This window comes from Nannospalax galili, unplaced genomic scaffold, assembly GCF_000622305.1.
Source record: "Nannospalax galili isolate Female #2095 unplaced genomic scaffold, S.galili_v1.0 scaffold18, whole genome shotgun sequence".
In the NCBI taxonomy this organism is placed as follows: domain Eukaryota; kingdom Metazoa; phylum Chordata; class Mammalia; order Rodentia; family Spalacidae; genus Nannospalax; species Nannospalax galili.
The window spans coordinates 12,705,473-12,725,331 of record NW_008346548.1 but is presented as its reverse complement, the minus strand read 5'-3'; the positions used below and the strand labels follow the sequence as shown (position 1 = coordinate 12,725,331).

The 19,859-nt window shown below is 38.3% G+C and overlaps 1 protein-coding gene across 2 annotated transcripts in view; it reads left to right on the top strand.

Moving 5' to 3' along the window:
- Window positions 1–19,859, top strand: part of Znf148 (zinc finger protein 148) — a 141,251-nt gene that overhangs the window by 38,657 nt on the left and 82,735 nt on the right. For both annotated transcript variants that reach the window (XM_008842978.2, XM_008842979.3), the window contains exon 2: window positions 12,181–12,262. The gene's annotated coding sequence lies outside the window, so the exon portion shown is untranslated. The remainder of the gene's footprint in view (window positions 1–12,180; window positions 12,263–19,859) is intronic.

Below are 19,859 nucleotides of genomic sequence, written 5' to 3'. Positions count from 1 at the left end.
GTACAATTTTTTTCCGTTTTTAAAAAGTTTGAAAGTCTCTTTTTATTTTTCTCGTCGTGAATTTGCCCTTTTTTTTTTTTTTGCTCCAATGACTGTAATTGCTGAAAAATTTTTATTATGACTGCTTGTTTTTTCCCTTGTTTCAGGAGAATGTTTAATTGGTTGCAGAAATGTTTCTTCAACAATTGCTCTTACTTACCACTGGCAGCACTGATTTATCTCTGTGTTGCCCTTAGTTGATTGTCTTTTCTTACTCATGATGTACGTGTTTTTGTTGTTATTGTTGAATTGTAGACGTTTAATTTATTGTGTTAGAGGTTCAGGACCCTATTAAAACATAGGCTGTCCCTTTTTTACGTTTAACGTCTAGATCTTGGCCCACTTCTAAGGGTTGTGGTTCCAGTAGTAGTTTTACTTTCAGACTGCATTCTATTTAATTTGTCTAGTTTTGCGGGGGGGTCTCACTGAACATTGCTGCCAGAAGGCTTTCCTGGTGCTAGGTCTGGCTTCAGATGCAGGGTGCGGTAGGATCTCTATCTTCCGACCACCTGTTCTCCTCTACCCTAGAGGCTTCAGACAAGGGATGAGAGGCCTGGCTCAAACCTTGCTGTGGCTGAGTCCTTTGGTTTAACCTGCATGTCTATGGTTGAAAGCAAGTCTCAGGCCAGGAAGGAAGAACTTCCTGTGGTATTTGTTGTTGGGTGGGCTTCCAGCTGATCTCTCACCAACTTTTGCAGGAGGAGAGGGTCGTCTGCAGAATTGGGAAGGAATGTGACAATCTGCTCTGCCTTCTGTGTGTTGGCTGAGCAGTGACAAATCTTGATTGTCTTCTGTTGGGTGTAGGAACATGAAACGCTTGCTTTTGTGCTTCTCTAGTTTTACTTAGGGTCTCAAGCTGGTTTACTGCCTTCTCAACACCTCTCAGAGTTTTGTTTTGCTTATTTCTTGTGTTATTTCTGTGATTGATTATTAGTTGTACTCGATGAAGAAAGCAAAGTAGATGTAGGCTATTTTATCTAGACTAGAACTTCCAAGTCTCTTAATTTTTATGAAACTCAACATTTTTATCCAGTGGACTATTCCAGCATTGAAAATAATGGTACAGCCGTTCATAGCAGTCTCTTGACTCAGTGAAGAACCACACAGATAATGGAGGTCCCATGAGATTATCACTCAGTGAAATGGTTGTCATCTCTTTGCAAGTGTACCTGTAACATCTGCACATTGATAATATTGCCAAAGAGTACGTTTTTCAGAATGTATCTGTTAAATGGGGCATGACTGTGTATATGTATGGGTATATGCTTTGTAAACTTTCATGCATTAAATAAATGTGTTTTTCAGTTATAAACTGCAATATCTGATGATACATAGGAAGTTTTCTCAAGATCAGTCATCATCTTGTTCCAGAGATTGCTAGGAAACAGATGACATACTATTTTATTGTCTGTCACATAAACAGAATTTTGTTATTTACATGAGTGTAAATTTTTTATTGCTTCAAAGATGTCCTTGAGAATATTTGTAATTAGGGTGTTTATTTCACCTAGTATTTTAATACTATTAAATGTTTTTCAAAGTAGGGCTAAAAATCTTGTAGTATGCATTCAGTTTAATATTACTAACTTCTAGACGAAAAGAAAATGTCCCTTTACATTCCCTAGTTTTCTGGGTATAAGTTGATACAGAATAAGGAAATCTCCATTCTATGTTATAAAAGCTAGTGTTTCTAAATGATATGTTACCTTGCTAAATTAGCCTCTAGCACTGAAAATAAGAAATATATATCAACAAAAACATGTTTCATGAAGTATTTAAACTTAGGGAATTATGGACTCATCACTGGGATTCTTTGTAATCACCTCTTGAGGTGTTCCCTGACTCTTATGACAAATTATAATTTACTAATTCAGGTTAGACATGATTCCCTTCAACCAGAAAGGCTGAACCCTTTCTTTTACATGTAGGTACATCTCTTTTGTGACTACTACCTAGTGTAATTCTTGTCAAAAGTTGTGCTGGAAATATTGAGTATAGCTTTTTTGGACCCATTGACATTTACAAGTTTGTTGTTTTGTTTTGTTGTTTGTTGAGACAGCATGTGGTACTGACTGGTCTGGAACTCACTGTGTAGACCAGGTTGGTCTGGAATTCAAAGAGATTTGCCTTCCCAGTGTGGCAATTATAGGTGTGTACCACCATGCCTGGTCTATTTACAAGTTTTTTTTTAAATTTTTCCATTCATCCATCCATCCATCCATCCATCCATCCATCCATCCATCCATCAATCATCCATCTACATCCATTGTGAGTGTCTGAACCTCTGCACAGTGGTGTGAATATGAAAGTCAGAAGACAACTTGCCAATCAATTCTGTCCTCTCTTTCCACCATGTGGATTCCAGAGATTGAATTCAGGATGCCAGACTTGGTAGTAAGCACCTTTACCCTTTGATCCATCAGCCTTAATTTTCATAATTATGTGTGTGTGTGTATGCGTTTGTGAGGTCAGGTGCTTGAGGAGTCTAAAAGAGAGTGTCAGATCCCCTGAAGCTGGAGTTTCAGGTGGTTGTGAGCCACTGATTGTGGGTGCTGGGAACTGAACTAAGGTCCTCTGCAAGAACAGTATCTACTCTTTAACTCCAAGCCATCTCCCCAGCCCCATTATTTTTTCTTTTTTTCAACAAGAGACCTTTTCTTTTTTGAGACATGGTCTATGTAGCCACGATCTCTTGACTGGCCTGGAACTTGCTATGTAGACCTAGCTAGCCTTGAACTCACAGAGATCTGCCTGCCTCTGCCTCTGCCTCTGCCTCCTGAGTGCTGGGATTAAAAGCTGTGCACTACCATGTCTGGCTTTTTTTTTTTTTTTTTAATGGTCTCATGTAGCCCTGTCTACCCTGGAATTCTGTATGTGGCTGAGGATGACCTTGAACTCCTGGTCCTCTTGTCACCACCTCTTAAGTGCTAGAATGTACCAATACCATCATAACTTCTTTAAATAGGCATACTTCATATTAAAATCAACACTGTTTTCTTCTTGATTTTTCATAGTTGTTTGCTCTTTTGAGACAGTCTTGCTATGTAGCTCAGGCTCAATAGAAATTATACCTGTACTTCAACCTCCCAAGTGCTGAGATAGTGTGTGTGCACCACTATCCCTGGCTCTGCTAGTATTTTTATTATTTTTTTGTTGTTGTTTATAAAGAATTGACTGTGTGTGTGTATGTGTGTGTATAAATGTGTCATGTACATTTGGAGGTGGCCAGGGGTCACTGTCAGTGTCTTCCTATATTGCTTTCCACCTTACTGTTTGAAACTTTTAAATTCTGTTTTTATTTAGTGTGTTTGTGTATGTTGGCAGGGGGTACAGGCAAGCAGCCACAGCTTTCCTGTGAGATGAGAGGACAGTTTGCGGGAGTCAGTTCTCTCCTTCCACCAGATGGGTGTGGGGGATTGAACTCAGGTCATCAAGCTTGGTGGCAGTTGCCTTTACCTGCTGAACTGCCTGGCCTGCCCTCCATCCTATCTTTTTAGGATCTCACTAGAACCTGGGACTCACTGATTGGCTGAACTGGCTGGCTAGCAAGCCGCCTGAATCCTTCTTGGATTATAGGTATGCAAGGCCACAGGCAGCTGTTACGTCCTCATGTTTGCACAGTATGCACTTTACCCACAAAGATCTCTCTCCAGCCCCCAAGAATTGACACCTTAAAATAAGGTGTTAAGCTTGAATTTTGAAATTCAAGTTTTGAATTGATAGTCATCTTTTATAGGCTTCCTTTAGTTAACATTTACACTAACTTCTGTGTTATATACATTAGGTGGACTTCTGTTTCTGGCCATCAGTAACTCATTGTAGAATTTATTTTCATTTCAAATTTTATGTTCATTGGAGTTATACATGTTTCAAAGATGTTAGTTCTTTTTGCTTCTCCCAGAGCATTGCCAAGAGTCACTTTATTTTGATTTGGGAATGACTTTCCTATTGTGGTAGAATGCATATGAAGAAACAGAGAATCATCAGCCTGGGGTGTGTGTGGGGGTGGTGGGGGTGGGGAATGCAGACCTTTAATCCTAGCACTTGGAGGCAGAGGCTGGTGATCTCTGTGAGATCAAGGCCAGTTATCTACATAATGAGTTCCAGGCCAGCTGGGGCTATAGGGAGACCTGTTTTAAAAAACAAGCAATAGGGCTGGAGAGATGGCTCAACGGTTAAGAACACTGGTTGTTCTTGCAGAAGACCCAGGTTCAAATCCCAGCACCCACATGGCAGCTAACAACTGTCTGTAACTCCAGTTCCAGGGGATCTGACGGCCTCTTCTGTCCTCCGAGGGCATTGCACGACACAGGTGTACTTACCTACATGCAGGCAATATACTCATACACATAAAATAAAAATAATAAAATATTTGAAAAACAAACAATAGACTACCCCAAAATAAAATAAAAAAGATGCAGAGGATCTTGTTGAAATCTTTCTTTACCTTGCCACTTAGATGTTGTAAGCCTTTTTCTTTTTGAATATTTTTGAGACAATGTCTCACTATGTAGCTTGCTAGCCTTGAACTCCCTATGTAGACCAGTTTGATCTCAAACTTGGCCATGATCCTTTTGCCTCCAAAATACTGAACTATAGATGTGGGCCACTGTGCCTGGCAGAAATTTAAGATAATGCTGTTATTATGTCTTTCCTGTGTCTGTGTGTGTGTTTACACATGCTATAGGGAATTAAATTTAGGGTCTTGAGCATGCTGGCCAAGTGCTCACTCTCTCTAATCTATATCCTCAGTCTGGTTTACTAATCCTAAAATCAAATTACTGTTAGTAAATTTAGGAAAGACTGCATAGTTGTTAGTTTAGCGTGCTAACTGCCTTCAAGTCAGTTTGGGAAATATTTTCTCCCACTCATGGGTGATTTAGACTTAAGTGTTTTATTCCTGTAGTACTTCATAGTTTTAAGGATTTGTGGGGCTGGAGAGATGGCTCAGCAGTTAAGAACACTGGTTATTCTTGCAGGAAGACCCAGGTTCGAATCCCAGCACCCACATGGCAGCTAACAACTATGTAACTCCAGTTCCAGGGGATCCAGCAGCCTCTTCTGACCTCCACGGGCATTTCATGACATGGGTGCATTTAACCTACATGCAGGCGATACACACATAACACATAAAATAAAATAAATAATAATAATTTTTTAAAATGCTCTGTTGTATGTTTGTTTTTGTTTTTGTTGCAATATGAATTTGCTTTGTAGCCCAGACAGACTGACCTTGAACTGTAGTCTCTAGAGTTCTGTGATTACAGATATGAGCCACCCCTCTGAGCCTGTTTTCTAGTGTGTGCGACAGTTGGTTTCTTGTTTGAGAAATGTTTATTGCTTGGTTGATTGAAAAGGTCAAGGGCAGGTAGGAATTTTCAGTTGGTAGCTTCCTCTTTTGTCAGCTAACTTTGAAGTGTGCTTACCCACTCCCTTCAAGATTTAAAGATTTAGTGTCTCAAACCAGCCTTGGTGGCATATGCCTCTAGTCCCAATCAATACTTGGTATGTGGAAACAGGAGGATCAAGAGGTCCATACTAGCCTCAGGTTACATGTTAAGTTGTCATGCCACCATTACAATGACTTGAACAAAAAGCCTGACTCTTAAATTTAGTTTTTTTAAGAGTGCCTGAACTTGGAGGACAGTCATTCTCCCAGATGTCTCTTGGAACTGCCTGTCTTTTGGAACTCTGCTGATGGAACTGTCTCTGGAACTGTGTCCTCCAGTCAGGCCCCTGCCCATGATTTTTATTCAGAATGGCTTCTCCAGCTTCAATTGTGGAGGTGCAAGTGTGGATCCACCCTTAATCTTCACAGACCATCCTGTTTTTTCATCTCTAGTTATAGAATATCTCATTTATTCTAGGCTAGTTATCCTTCTCAATCTTTACTCTGTGTGGTGATGTGTGCCAGGCCTTTCAGTGCTCTGATAATTCTCAAGTATACCCATATTCATCCATTCATTCATTATCTTTATGGGTGGAATACCAAATTAAAATTCCCAGGTCACAAGACACAAGAACACAGGTTTTTTTCTGGGGTTAGTTAAAAGTCATTAGTCCAGATTATGTTCATTTTATAAAAGTCATCCCTGCAGTTGGAAGTCATCCTGGGCTACATAAGACCCTGTCTCAACAAAACAAGGGGCTGGAGATTTGGCTCATCAGTTAAGAGCAAGTAAAACTCTTCCAGTGGACAGGAGTTTGATTTTGCAGCACCCACATCAGATAACTGCCTGTAACTCCAGAGGAACATTAGGCCTCTACAGGCACCAACACTCATTTGCACAGATATGCACATATATATGATTAGAAATAAAATAAATATTTAAACAAACCAAACCCCAAAGCCAAGCAAAATGATTTTGTTTAGTAGCCAATTATAAGAATCTGCACACACCCTCATCTCCCAGACTTTGGCTTGATTTTTTTGTGAAAGTTGGGAATGGAAAGTAATGGAAAACAGTGTTAAGAGTGGACTGAGTAATTTCTGGGGTGGTTTGAGTTTTTTTTTGTTTTTTTTTTTTTTAATCCTTGGACTAGAACTGGGTCATTATTCATATAGAACATTATTCTTGTTCAACATAACGCATACCTGTCTAGGGAGTCCTTAATACCTTTAATTTTCAAAGCAATATAAATTTTAAAAAAACAAAAAACAAAAAACACATATAGCTGGGAGTGTAGCCCAGGCAGATAGTATGTTTAGCTTGCTCCCTACCAGAATCAGCCAGCCAACAGAAACCAAAAAATCTCCATGTCTGTTCTTGGCCTGGAACAAGATTTTGTTTGTTTTGTTGTTGGTTTTTGAAAACCATTATTTAGAGACCCATCATAAAAAGAGACAGTCTCCCTGTATCTCCAGCTGGCCCGGAACTCCTTATGTAGACCAACCTGCCTTCAATCTCACAGAGATCCATCTGCGTCTGCCTCCTGAGTACTGGGATTAAAGATGTGCACCACCATGCCAAGCACAATTCATATTTTTGACAGAACTTTTCTGAGAGTTTCTTCTGTTAAAATATCTTTTGTTGGGCCGGAGAGATGGTTCAGTGGTTAAGAGCATGTATTGTTCTTCCAGAGGACCCTGGTTATTTATTTTTATTTTTTATGTGTTTGAGTTTTGCATGCATATATATGTGTACTTGTACATGAAATGCCTGTGGAGGCCAGAAGAGGCCATTGGATCTCCTGGAACTGGAGTTCCTGACAGTTGTTTACTGCCATATGAGTGCTGTTTTTAGTTGTTGGGCCACCTCTCCAGCCCCCTTGGTTTTTGTTTTTCATATGAGAATATTTTCGCATATGTAGTGAGATATCTTAGGGATGAGACACAAGTCTAAACATGAATTTTTTTTTTTTTTAATTAAGACAGAGTTGGTGCTGGAGAGATTGCTCAGTGGTTAAGAGCACTGGCTGTTCTTGCAGAAGACCCAGGTTTGAATCCCAGCACCCACATGATGGCTAATAACCATCTGTAACTCCAGTTCCAAGGGGTCTGATGCCCTCTTCTATCATCCTCAGGCATTGCATGACACAGGTGCACTTACTTACATGCAGGCATAACACTCAGACACATAAAATAAAAATAAATAAATAAAAAAAAAATTGAGACAGTGTCTTACTATGTAGGCCTACCTGGCCTGGGAGTTTTATGTAGACTAGGCTGGCCTTCAACACACAGAGACAGACTTGCTTCTGCCTCCTAAACACTGAGATTAGAGGAATGTGCATGCCACTGCACCTGGTGCATTCATTTTTCATGTATACCTAATATAGATTAACTGAAGGCAATTTTATATAGTGGGTTCTTTTTTTTATAATTCTGTGCATAAAACAAAGTTTTATGGTGTGGAATTTTTCACATGTTCCATCCTATTGACACTCAAAAGGTTTGGACTTTCTAATTAGAGATGCCCAACTTCTGTGTCACTCATAGGCTTGTGCTTAGATTTAGCTAATACTTGCAGTCTTAGGAGTATTGCTGAGCAAAATCTAAATCATGTATTCTTTCATTCCTATGTGTGGAATCAAAATTAAAATGTCATTTCCTTTTTTTTTTTTTAAAAAAAAAAAAGGTAGCAAAGGCAGAATTAATTGCTTTCTCCTTTGTTTTTCTTATGGTAACTGTCACAGGCAGAGACCGTGATACTTTATGCATGTCCCAGCCACCTAGGAAAAAAGGGTTTGACTTAAACTCACAGTCCATCATGAAAGGAAGTCAAGGCAGGAACTGAAGCAGAGACCATGGAGGAATGCTGCTTACTGCTTGCTTCCCCTGGCTTGCTCAGCTACCTTTCTTATACAGCCCAGGCCCACCTGCCCAGGGATGGCACCACTCACAGTGGGTTGGGCTCTCCTCATCAATCAGCAATTAAGAAAATGCCTCATGGGGATGGCCATAGGTCAGTCCTATGGAGGAAATTCCTCAATTGAGGTTCCCTCTTCCCAGGTGACTAGTTTGTGTCAAGTTCACCAAAAAATAAAAAATAAAAATAAGATATGCCCACTCAGGAATCTTAGCGTACTGTAGATATGTATGGAATGATAAAAAATGTTGACTGAATTATTGACAAAAGGGTTACCTTAATATACCATCTGCTAATAATTAACTTTGAGCATTGCTAGTCTATCAAAACTAGTGAAGGAGCTTTACATATAGCCCCTTTAAAATATTTTTTTTCCAAGCCATAGTTACTAAATTTATTGGTAGAAAATAGATTTAATTATTGACTAGATATAAAAGCTTATATCATGAAAAGTGAAAATGTTTTTGAGTTATTATTTTGTATTTATTAAGGTTCACTGTCATTGGTTGATTAAATACTATCTTGATTGATAGCATAGGTAGAATAACGCCTGTATCTTAAAATCTGTTTTTAGTCTTAACCAGTTTATGTCTATGCAGATGATTATAATCAAAGCTTATTTAGCTAGCTGAGTTAGAACTGCCAACAAGAATATTTACTAACTGCTGAAGTGGGAAAAGGGGGCAAAGAAAGGACATCTTAACTGTAGGGACTAGGTGTTTGTCCAAGTAAATTTATGCTTTTATACTTGTAGGGTTTTAATTTCCACACTGGTAAATTCTCATTTTTGGTGGAGAAGATTGGGGGAAGGAGAAAGCAGAATAGAGACTAGGAGAAATGAAAAGTTAAGGCCCTAGAAACAGAATGTGGCAGGTGACTTAGGGGGAAATTATAGATTTCCATGGTAAAAGAAAATTTGCAAGGGGGTGGTTTGAGAGCTCAGTGGGTAAGAAGCAGTTGCCAAGCAAGCTTGAGTTTGATCTCCAGAAACCACTGTGGAAGGAGGGACCCAACTCCTGCAAGTTGTCCTGACATGCCACCCCCTCCCCCTACAGGATTATTGCTACTAAATAAAAATTTTAAAACCATGGTGGGAAAGATACTGTACAAAATACTGCTTATGATTTCAGACTTTGTTTTGTTAAGTGTAGCCTGTTTCCTTTTCTTTTTTTGCTTCACTATTTTATTTTTAGCCTAACTAGTTCTCTTTTAGCATAACTATTTATATTCTTTGATATATCACAACCTTTATTTGTTGCTTTCAGTAAAAAGGTGTGTATCTTTTCTGTGAAAATGCTTTCCACAGAATTTAACAATTCCAAGCCACGTGTCGAGTTAAACAGATTTTGTGATAGGTAGTAATATTGTCTTGATTGTAGAAGGTTTATAGCAAATCAACTTTTTAAAATGCTCATATGGAAATGTATAATTTGATGACAGTTTTGTTTCCTGTGTATAGACACTGTGGTATCTTTTCTGTTTATTCCTTCAGCTGTGTTCAGTTCACAGTTGTCAAAATTGAGTACAGTGCTGGATCTAGAAAAAGAGGATTGTAACCTGATAAAGTAGTACAGTGAGTGGCCTTACCCTGTAGTGCAGATACATTTTTGGCTTTGCTTTATCTACTGTCAGGAGAGTTCTAGTTTCATGGAAGAGTTTTTGTTGTTCTATTGTTGTAGAAATATAGATTTGCAAAGAATTTTGAGGCTGGCACAGTAAATAACATGTTTCTGTAGTACCAGATGTTTGGGAGGCAGAGGTAGGAGGATTGCCTGGGTTTAGGTATTTGAGATCAGCTTTAGTAACATAGTAAGACTGTTCCAACAAGGGTGGAAGTGCCATTGAGAGTTCTAACATACAGGGCTCTCTTGAATGCTTGACTACAAAACTTTGAGGCAGGCAATCTCAGGATAGCGCTCTGGGTCTTCAGCATGCTAGACAAGTGTTCTCCCTTTCAGCTATACCCACAGCCAGTGAAACTAAATATTCTAAGGTACATTTTAAAATTTATAATTAGTTTAGTAACGGAACTACTTACTGACCAGAGTCTAAAATGCTAAATTACCAGAAAGATTACTATTTATAATCCCATAAAATTACATAAACAGAACTTCAAATTACTTTGTTATTTTCAAGAGATTACATTGATAGCTTTTGACTTGCAATGTACTTACTGAGCAGCAAAAATATGTTAGTGGGCTGGTAAGATGGCCCAGTGGGTGTTTGCTGTGCAAGCTTGAAGACTGCAGGCAGATCCATATAAGAAAGCTAGTCAGGCATGGTGGCTACGTGTAATCCCAGCACTTGAGAGGCAGAGCAAACTGGCCAGACTATTTAAATTGTCAAGCTCTGGATCTAGTTGAGAAACCCTGCCTCAGTGAGTGAAACACATGCATATGTGCACCCACACACATATAAACACACACATATACACAGACACACACACACATGTTAGGGCTGATATGTACAATGCTATATGTCATTGTGTCTGAATAAGAAGTTACTTTGGCATATTCTGTTTCTGATAATTCAGCTTTCAGTTTTCATGACCTTCATTTCATATACTTGGAAAAATATCCCCATTAATGTGAAGAAAATGGCATTTAATGATAATTTTCTGTGTTAGATATTGCTGAAAGATTATTATGTGTAATTAAAAATAATCCATTTTGGCATTATTAAATACTTTGCCTAATAATTTTAAATACATATATGTTTTTATTTTCAAAAACTAATTTTTTTTTTTTTCTTTTGTGGTAGAGGGGTATGGGAGACCAGGGTCTCATGAAGCCTAGGGATGGCCTTGAACTTGTTATTTACGCAAGGATGATCTTGAACTCCTAATCTCCTGCTTCCACCTCAAATGCTGGGATTACAGGCATGTACCACCAATGCTGAGGACCTCATGGATGCTAGGGCAAACATTCTACCAGCATTCCAAGCCATCTGCTTCCCCTCCACCCCCCTTTTAAGACAAAGTCTTGCTACGTAGCTATGGCTGACCTAGAACTCATGGCAACCTTCCCTGGCTCAGCCTCTTGAATGTGAGTATAGGCATGGACCAACACACCCCACAAAACTACATTCTTTTTAAAAGAAAAAAGATTTTTTTAAATGTGTATGAGTATTTTGTCTACACGTATGTAAGTGTACTACATGCATACAATGCCCATGGAGGCCAGAAGAGGGCATTGAATTCCCTGGAACTACCATGTGGTTGCTGGGAATTGAACCTGGGTCCTATGGAAAGTCAGTAAGTGGTCTTAACTGCTAAGCCATCTCTTCAGCCCAAAAGCTACATTCTTAATATATTTAGCTATTTCAGCAAGAGGGAAATGTGGCTGTAGGATTTTATCAAGAAATAGTACTATTTAAGTGATAAAGAGCAACACACATTGAGCCTATTGAGATACACACACACACATTTATTTATAAGGCTTCCCTAAGTAGCCCAGGCTATCTCAAACTTGTTTGTGATCCTCCTGCTTCAGCACTCTCCTGAGTGTTATGTACCACTTCTGGTACCAACAACACATTTGTGTTCTCTAGCTCTCCCCACTGTCTTTGGTTAGGGTTTTCACATTTAGCTGTAACTGTTTTGACTAGCTATAAGAATCTGTTTAATCTGCTGGGACTCCCCAGTACTTGGGAGTTAGAGGCAGGCACTCTGTGAGTTCAAGGCCAGCCTGGTCTACGTAGTGAGTTCCAGGTCAGCTGGGGCTACAGGGAGACCCTGTTTCAAAAAGAACAAAAACAAAACAAATACAAGCAAAAAAGATGTGTTTAATTGTGATTCTTTTGGGTGGCTAACTTGTATTTTTGTACTTTATAGGATAGAAGACAAGAATCAGCAACTTGGAAATTCAACCGAGTGATCTGGCGGGATGGACATTTGCCTGACTTATTTTATAGAGGTAATTATTGTTTTAGTCAGTCTTTATTTTTCACTTGTAACAACTCTCCACTCACACAGATGCTCACAAGTGTTGGGTAGTACACTGCATTTCCTGGACACTCCTTTTTCCTTTTTACCTTTATGAGTGGCATGATATCGCTATATGGTTTACATATCTACAGTGAAAAGAATGAATGTTGCTTTTGAGTTGAAGTTGGTTATATTCTCAGTTAACTAGAATTCTTACAGATCTTTTTTTTAGGTCCTTGTTCCTTTCTCTCCGGAAGACACATGATCCTCTCCTTTCTTTGTGACTGTGTTGGTACATGTATTAAACCTGTGCTTTTATCTTTCAAGCAACTTGAAAGAAATTAAATATTTAACAGTTTAAAATATATTTACATATATCTCAGTAACACATATTCTTGTCAATTATTTAATGATCATAAAAATTATGAAGTTATACTATGAATTTTTAAATTAAATTTATCAAAACAATTCTTTTTTAAAAAATATTTTATTATTTTATATGATGAGTGTATTGCCTGCATGTACGTGAGTGCACCCATGTTGTGCAGTGCCACAGAGGTCAGAAGAGGGCTTCAGATTCCCCTGGAACTGGAGTTAAGCATAGTTTGTGGATGCTGGGAATCGAACCCGGGTCCTCTGCAAGAGCGGTTAATGCTCTTAACTGCTGAGCCATCTCTCCAGCCCCCAAAACAGAATTCTTTTAGATCTTGAAGATTGAAAACATTACCGGTTTCAGTGGCCATATTTTAGAATTTCCTTTATTTTCCATATTTTCTGGGAATTGTTATAGTCAATGTTTCACAGTCTTTTACCAGCTTAATTGTAAACAGTAAAGAATGTCACAGTGTTTACAAAAAAAGGGCTGTGTCCTTTTTCCATTCTTTGTTAACATTGTATATCTTCCCAGACATCTCTGTGCATACGTAAGCATTAAGTATATACCTATATTGAGATCTCTCTGTATACCCCACCCTGGCCTCAGACCCATTTTGTAGCTTGGACTGACCCTGAACTTGTGACATTCTTCCCTCGGCTGCCCAAATGGTGGGTTCACAGGCATGTGCCACCAAACCTGGTTGTATTTACAATTTTTTTGGTCTTTTTGAGACAGGGTCTCCCTGTAGCCCCAGCTGGCCTGGAACTCACTATGTAGACCAGGCTGACCTCGAACTCACAGAGATCTACCTGCCTCTGCCTCCCAAGTGCTGGGAGTAAAGGAGTATGCCATCACATCCCTGTATTTACAATTTTATGCAAATGTTATATATATACTGTTTATCAGTATACTTTTTAAATAAGCTCAAAAGTTTGCTTGCATATCTTTCCTCCTCATTACTGTAATATCTTAGTATTTGAATCTATCATAATTATCTTAACTTGTCACTTATTTTATAGATATTTAGGTTTTCAGAGTTTTTCATGTAGTGAATATTCTTGGGCACATCTTTGCACATATTTTGAGATAGATCTACAGTTTGAATTTTTCTTTTTATAAATTTTAAAAGATTTACTTATGGGTTTATGTGTGCAGTATGTGTGTTTCTGTGAGTTGTTGTGCAGCCTAGCATGGGAATGCTTGGGCTTGACCCAGTGTGAGAGAACAGAGACCAGAAGGGGGCATCACTGTTTCCCTTATCACACTCTTTTTTTCTGTGAGATGGGTCTCTCACTGAACCTGGGACTTGTGTCTTCTGGGCTATGCTGGTCTTTCTCTTACCCTTGGAGCTGGAGTTAAAAGTGTTTGCTAGGATGCCTAGCTTGTATGTGGGTGCTGGGACTCAAACTCTGGTTCTCTGATATTGGAGTAAGCACCTTTAACCACTAAGTAATCTCTCCAGCCTCTTTAGTTTAAATTTCTAAGGGAAAAATTGTTGGACGTAGGAGTGGGTATTTCACAGTTTGGTGGATCATTGTGCAACTCTACAAAGGTATAGTCAGTGTCAGTAATTTATCAGTGTAGGCATCCTTTTATCTCTTTGCAATAGTAGCAAATGATCTGTTTGCCTATATATTTTTGGTTTTGTCCTTTCATAGAGCTCTCTGTATGTTTGTATATTAGAGAAAGGAATTCCTTGTCATTATATTAGGAAAATTATTTTGGCTCAATATTTACTTTTTTTTTTTTTATTTTGGTTTGGTTTCTGTCCTGCAGAAGTTAATTTTTTCTCAATTGTTAAATGTGTTTATCTTTCATGACTGGGGTAGTGGAGTGGAGAATTCTGTGTAAAGTGGAAAATTTTCTCCCTTAAGTATATGATTCTACATTTCCTTCTACATTATAATTTGTCTGGATGATACAAATCCCTGATTTGTCCTAGTGTGACATCTTTTTTTTTTGTTCTTGGTGATATTTAGTGAACCATGTTACTTGAAAAAGTTAGGAATAGATTACAGAAATAGGCACCCCAAATACTTAGGAAATTAAGAAAATAGATTGTGTGTGGTAGTATACAACTGTACTCCAAGCACTTGCGAAGTAGAAGCAGGAGGATCAGGGTTCAAGGCTTGGCTGCTTGAGATCCTGTCCACAAAAGGGGGAAAGTTTAGTAAATGATCAACTTGGTATTAAAAAAATGTGGAAAAAAATTAATAACCTACAGACCTTGTTGGCTGGTCATGTGCATTCGTGGCTGCTGCCCCTATGACTGCCACCACGGCTGCTGCTGCCCCAGTCAGAAGTCAAACCAGGAGAGAGTCAGAGAGGCAGATGAGGATATGGGGCTCAGTCCTGAGCAGTCCCTGCAACACAGCCAACTCAGCCAGCTTCCTTTGAGAAATGTAGAAATAAAGGCTTACTTTTCTTTTAAAAAAAGAAAGAAAAGAAATGAATAATCTGGTAATGGGAGTAGGGACAGCTGGATTCTCATCTGAAGAAAAGTAGAGCTGAATCTCTGTATTTGCTGCTTATATGAAAATACTCAAAAATTTAGTTTTTAAACAATTAAATTTTGTTTTAAATTTATTCAATTAAATTTATTTTTCATATGTATGAGTGTTTTGCCTGCATGTATGTAAGTGCACCACCTGCATGCAATGCCTGCAGAGACCAGAAGAGGTGTGGGATCCTCTGGAACTGGAATTAAGGTTGTTAGCCACCATGTTGGTGTGGAAACCAATCCCTGGTTCTCTGCCACTGCTCTTAACCATCACCATCTCTCCAGCCCAGATTTGAAAAGCATTTAAATTATAAAAAGTAACTGAAAATTTAAACGTATTCAGGCTGTCTTATGGCTTAGTGGTGTGGTCTCTGTTGGAGAATGTTTTATCTATGTTTGGAAACAATATTTCTTACCATTTGGTGGAACTTTGTGTGTATCCCAGTTAGGTCTAGTTGGTTGATACTATGGGTCAAGTCTTATAGCTTTGCTAATTTTGTATCTTATTGAAATCTCTGTAATTGTTGAACTTTTCTTTCAGTAATGTTAATTAGTTTTAAAAATTATTTTGGAGTTTTCCCTTTAGGTGAACATGCAGTTATTGTATCTTCTTGACTTTCACATATTTTATTTATTATTTTTATTTTATGTGTATGAGTGTATTGCCTGCATGTGTGTAAGTGTACCAGTGTTGTCCAGTGCCCATGGAGATCAGAAGAGGTTGTTAGCCTCCATATAGGTGGTGAGAACCGAACTTGGTTCCTCTGCAAGAGCAGCCAGTGCGCTTAACCCCTGGGCCTTCTCTCCAGCCCCTCTTCTTGACTTTTTATTATGAAATAAGGTCTGGTTTTAATTTTTTGTTTTAATGGGATGTCGGTTGGTCTGACCAACAACAATAATGGTAACTCCAGGTCCTTTAGCATTATGGGGTCTGTAATCCCCCCTACACATCCCTTTTTGAGACAAGGGTCCATGCAGCCCAATCTGGTTTCTTGTTGTGTAGCCAAGGATGAACTTAACCTCCTGATACTTCTGCCTCTGCCTCCTTAGTGCTGGGATTAATCTATCTTTTCATCAGGCTTTTATAAAATGTTCACTTTTAATTATGGCTTTGGTTGGATTTAACATTTTACATCTGGTTTTCGTATATATATCCACTATGTTTTTAAAAAATTCTCAGACTGTTTATCTGGGAATATTTTTTTTTTTTTTTCTTTTCTGGCTCCACTGAAGACTGAACCCTGGATATAACACATGCTGTGCAAGTGTTCCACTGCTGTGTCTCCAGCCTTCTTTTTCTCTCTTCCTTTGATTTTTCTTTATTGAGACAGGATCTCCCATATTCCAGACTGACCTCAAACTCACTGTGGAGCTGAGGATGACTTTGATTTTCTGATCCTCCAGCCTCCACCTCTCCACCTCTCAAGTGTTAGGTTTATAGGTATATGCACCAGACACGCTTAGTTTATTTGATGCCGGGAATCAAACACAGCTTTGTGCATGGTGGCAAGCACTCTACCAATGAACTATATCTCTAGCATCTTCTGTTTGCTTTATATTGAGACAGGGTCTTACTAAATTCACCAAGCTGATCTTGACCTGACTCTGTAGCCCATAGGAGTCTTCAGTTTGTGATCTTCCTGCCTCAGTCTCCCAAATAGTTGGGATACAAGCCTGCACCATTTGGCCTGGCTCAGGTTTGTTATTTTCTTTGTTTCTGAGACAGGGTTTCCCTGTAGCCCCAACTGGTCTAGAATGCTCTATGTAGATGTAGTAGATGAGGCCAGCTTCAAACTCACAGAGAACCACCTGCTTCTGTCTCCCACATGCTGGATTAAAGACCTGGGCTACCACGTCTGGGTGAATAATAGTTTTGCTGTTTTCTTGGCTGACAGCTTTTTTTCTTTTGGCTCTTTGAATCTGTGATTCTGCCATCTTCAAACCTCTGTTGTTTCTGGTTGGAGTTAACCGTTAATCTTACTAATGGTTTCCTGTATATGCTTTTATCTTCTTGACTTTTTATTACACAGAGCCATCTCTCCAGCCCAGATTTTAAACAAATTATAAAAAGTAATTGTACATTTGCCTATCTGATGTAATTGCTATGATTGGAGAGCAGTCTTTGAGTTGAGACCTTTAGATTTATGGAGACTATCTTACATGCATGGAAATACGTGCATGTCTTTTCCTCTCTTGGTTTTAAGAGTTCTTTCATCTTGTGTTTGCTTTCATCAGTTGTATCTTGATGTCTCCAGGAATGGGCCTCTCTGTATCTGTTCTACTGAAGGTTCTTTGTGAGATGGCTCAGCGGTTAAGAGCACTGACTGCTCTTGCAGAGGACCCCGGTTCAATTCCCAGCACCTATATGGTGGCTAACAATCATCTGTAACTCCAGTTCCATCTTCTGACCTCCACGGGCATTGCATGGCACGGGTGCACTTACGCATATGAAGGCAATACACTCATACACATAAAATAAAAATAATAAATAAAATATTTTCTTAAAGTCAGATTTGGGGAAATTTTGGCTCATATTTTATTAAATTTGTATTTTTTCTTTTATCCTATGGTACTTGAGAAATGCTGATAAGCTGGATGTTGGTTCTCATGTCTCTCAATCTTTTTTCTTCATTTATTTTCTCTCTGTATTTAGTTGGATAATTTCTGTGGATGTACCTTTTAAGGCTACTGCCTTATTTTGCCATCATGAGTCTGCTTTTGAATACTTGATATAAATTTTTGTATTTCAATCACTATATTCTTCAACTTGCAAATTTCCATTTGTTCCTCTTAAATAATTTCTTTTGCTTTATTGAGAATTTTACTTGTTAACCGATTGTTTTCATAATTTAAAAAATTTGAACATGAGTTCATTTAACTTACCTATACATACAAAGTCTGTATTTAGACCAGCCCATGAGGATACTCAGAAACAGTTTGTATTGCCTACTGTTTTTCATGAATATGGGTTACTTTGGGACAGAGTTATGGTACCTAGGTATCAAACCTAGGACCTCATACATGCTAGGCATGCAAGCCTTCTACTCACTGACCCAGTAATGTGGGTTACATTTTCTGCTATTTTTCAATATTTTGTAAGTTTTGAAAACTGGGCATTTTTCATAACATATGTTATGCATATAATATATATATAATAATGCAAGTCTAGAGAATTGCTGTTCCCTACTGCAAGGTTGTTGTTACTGCTATTGTTTTTAGTATTGTGTATGTGTAATAACAATCCCATTGAAAAAGAGTAACAGATTTTATTTTGGACATTATGTTGTATTTGGAAAAAATAAATAAACGTAAGTATCTAGGAAAATTCTGAAATGGAAGAAAATTAAGTGGTAAATAGATCTGTCTTTAAAAAAGATGATACCAGGGGCTAGAGAGATGGCTCAGTGGTTAAGAACACTGGCTGTTCTTGAAGAAAACCTGGGTTCGAATCCCAGCACCCACATGGCAGCTAACAACTGTCTGAAACCTTAGGGGATCCAATGGCTTCTTCTGCCTTCTGCGGGCATTGCACAACATGGGTGCACTTACCTACAGGAAGGTACTACATGCATACACATAAAATAAAAATAATAAAAAATAAATAAATTAAAAAAGATGATACCAATGTTGAAGTTCAAAAACATGACTTAATATTTCAGTCTTAGAAATTCAAAAATGAAATGTTATTGTTCTTATAAGTGTGAACAACTATTTGTGTTGCCGTTACATCATTGTAAAGAGATAGAAAGTCATAGACTGTTTCGTATATCTACAGCGCAAACTATTCTTGGACCCCCAGGTTAGAAAATTTCATAAAATCTTCATTTTGGTACTTTGCTTAGAAATGCTACTGTCTGAAAATTTTCTTACATATAGCTTGTGCTCTTTGGTCTTCATTATACTACACATTTTCTGCATGATTATTTCTGTCTTTTTGTTGGCATTTTCTTACCCAAGATAACCTTGCTGACCCAGTTTTTATATCTAAATACTTACATGATTTTAGAATTGTATTCTTTCTGACATGACTACATGTACATTCTGTGTGCTGCCAGTTTGGGGTTTTTGTGAGCCATGCATTTTGTTTGCTTCTTTCTTTATTTCATAAACCTTATAAACTTAAATCTTTTAAAAAAATTTTTGTTATTTTTATTTTATGTGTATGTATTCATATACGTAAGTGCATCTGAATTGTGCACTGCCCACAGAGGTCAGAAGAGGGCATTGGATCCCCAGGAACTGGAGTCATGGACAGTTGTTAGCCACCATGTGGGTGCTAGGAATTGAACTCAGGTCCACTGGAAGAGCAGCCAGTGCTCTTAACCACTGAGCCATCTCTCTAGCCCCAAAACATAGGTCTTTATGTGATTGCTTAGTCTTTGTTTCTTATTTTGTTACCTTTTAGGTCTGTAGCCTTCTGAATTTGATTTAATATAGTTTATCTCTTGTTGTGGATTCCATAACTAAACAGATAACTTCTCTTTTTAATTTGATGTGCATTTGCACACATGTGCACAGGTGCACATGTCGAAGTCAGACAACAACTTGCTGGAGTCAGTTCTCTCCTACCATATGGCTCTTAGGTATCAAACTAGGCTATCACGCTTGGCAAAAAAAAACATGCTTACCTGCTGAGCCATCTTGCTGGGCCTGAGGCAGATTATTTCTTTTTCTTATTTATTTATTTATTTATTTTTATTTTTTTTTAAT